We start from the raw sequence: 2,439 nt of genomic DNA, 5'->3' as shown, positions 1-2,439 counted from the left end.
CCGACCAGTAAAGTCAAGGAAACGCCCAGGCCTGCTTCTGGGCTTCACCTGGAGACCCAGCATTCTTAGAGGGTGTTGGCAGGGCCTGTCATGATTCCGCTTGTGACCGAGTGTCCCAGATGAGACAAGAGTTCTTTCCTTCTCAAGGAGGAGAAAATCCATGGAAAAACATTGAAGGCACAAGCACATCGTCCGAAAGCTAAACTTTAAAAATAGAAGCATTTATAATAATTTTTTAAAATTCCAAATAAAATTTATCAAGCAATGCTCTGATAAGTATTGCTCACATTCTGTTTAAGGGGTCAGTGCAAAGTGTTCACCTCAAGCTTGCTTGGACTTGTGTGAAGCCTAGGGAACAGGGTTCCTAAAGCCAGGGTGCACCTCAGGCAGGGCAGGAGCTACACCTGAAGCAAATCCCGGCTGGCCCTGCCTGCGCCCTACTGGAAAGGCCAACTGCTTTCCTAACAGAGGCCCCGCCAGACCTGGTCACCAGGAATAGTCCTGCCTTCTGCCCGTCTCCCTCTTAGAATTCAGGAGCTGGAAGCCTGTCCCATTACTCCAGGGGTGCTCAGCTTCTGTACCTGGAAAGCCGGCTAATTCAACCTTCAGCGTCAAAGAAAGGAAACAAGAGTTAAATTATTCGGGCATCTTTAGCAGGGGTCCCGCCCTTCATTGTGTTCTTGTCACCACTTCTGCTTTCCAGGTACTGGACATAAGGCCCCAAGAAAGCCCGTCTTTGACTCTAAGGAAGTTAGAGTTTCTTGAACACAGACTCTGTTATTTTATTCATGTGAATGGCTTCTAAATACCGGTGAGAATCATATGTGTACAATACACTGTGTTTCAAAGTCACATCGTTCACTTCATAAAAATTCTGTAAGTTGAGTTCTCTACTAAGAGTTTCTCCCCTTGAGGGCCTTGCGCATCCATGTAGTCGAGGCCACTGTCCCCCCACACGGCGGCGGCACGTAAGCATTCTGTCTGCGCGCTCCCAGGAGACTGCGTGGCCAATGCCTACTCTTTCTTCTGCATCATTTCATCTTGGCTACAACAGAGCTGGAATCGGGCAGTAATAAGTAAAGTCACTTGACTGACTGACAGGACTCCTTACTGGAGTCGTACTTTCTCTGAGATTATAGCATGGAGTTTGTTTGAAAAGTTACAATCTAGAGTCACAGCCCACCTGCGCAGCGCTCCCTGACGGCATTCTCCAGGCTGGTCTGAGAACTGCCTTATAAATAAAGCCTTTCAAGGACTCCCACATGACTCCTGGACAAAATCACATCCACGCTGGCTGGTTTTTCTCTCAGCTACTTGCCTCTACTTACTTAGAACAACTCTCCCCCTTGGTACAATGGAGCTCTTTGAGCTCTCTACCTTCTCTGGGTCTTCTTGGCCCACCCCTTTAGAAACCTTTCCTAGAAAAGTGAAATCCCTGTAGGGAAAGTAAACTTCTGTAACCCACAGTCTGCACAATTACAGACAATAGCTGTTGAGGGAACAAGGCTTTGTTTGGGCCTCAGGCATTTTCCTTGAGGAAAGGCCTCCCTCATGCCAAAGGACAGAAAATTATTTCAAACATTCTTTGTGGGTTTTGTGTTTTCTTAAACCTCAGGAAGGAGTGGCTGCTCCCTCTGAATGCAGGAAGACAGCTACCCGCAGGCTCTTCCCAGGTGCGATGGCAGGCAGGACCTGTGGCAGGAGGGTCACCACCGGGGGACGTGTCAGTGCCATTGATTTTTAAGTGGAATAAGCTCCTACACTGACTGTTCATTCACCAGTCAATAAAATACCCAGAAAGGCCAAAACAAAACGGATATATTTTTGCCTCAAAAGCTAACACAAATTGCCTACGTCTTCTGTGTCAGTCCTTGCACACACGCATGTGCACAGGCACCCAGGCACGCACACACAGTCATCTTGTTTCACTCTTTTAGTGCCAAGTGATTGAGCGTGAGTTCCTGAAGTACAGCAACGTGTTCTAACTGAGCTCTCGTTGTGTTTCCCGAAGGACTGATGAGCGACACTTAGCGGACATAGAGAAAAGGCTGGGCCCATGAGATTCTCAAGAGGCAAAGAAATGCCAGGGACCACGGTGGGAATCCTGACTGCCGTAGGGAGTGAAAAAATAAGCACATGAGGCACAGCCGCTCCTTGGTTCACAGATTTAATTCTGCACAGGATTATGGTCAAAAACTGAACTGGACAACAGCAAAATCCAGTCCCATAGCTAGACTCAGGGTCGACCTTGCCGGGAGTTTCATTTGAGTTTTGTTTGTTTCTCCACTTCTCAACTCACTGTCTCCAGCTATCTAATTGTCATAGCGCGAGAAGCACATGGCCTGCTGTCTGATGGGACTGAGGGCAGATACTCTGATTTTCCCAACTACAAATAAGAAAATGTAGCTTCTCTTGTATTTAACTCTTCCGTGTCAGGTA

The sequence above is a fragment of the Octodon degus genome, unplaced genomic scaffold (assembly GCF_000260255.1).
Source record: "Octodon degus isolate 3935 unplaced genomic scaffold, OctDeg1.0 scaffold00101, whole genome shotgun sequence".
Lineage (NCBI taxonomy): Eukaryota > Metazoa > Chordata > Mammalia > Rodentia > Octodontidae > Octodon > Octodon degus.
This window is presented reverse-complemented; position numbering follows the sequence as displayed.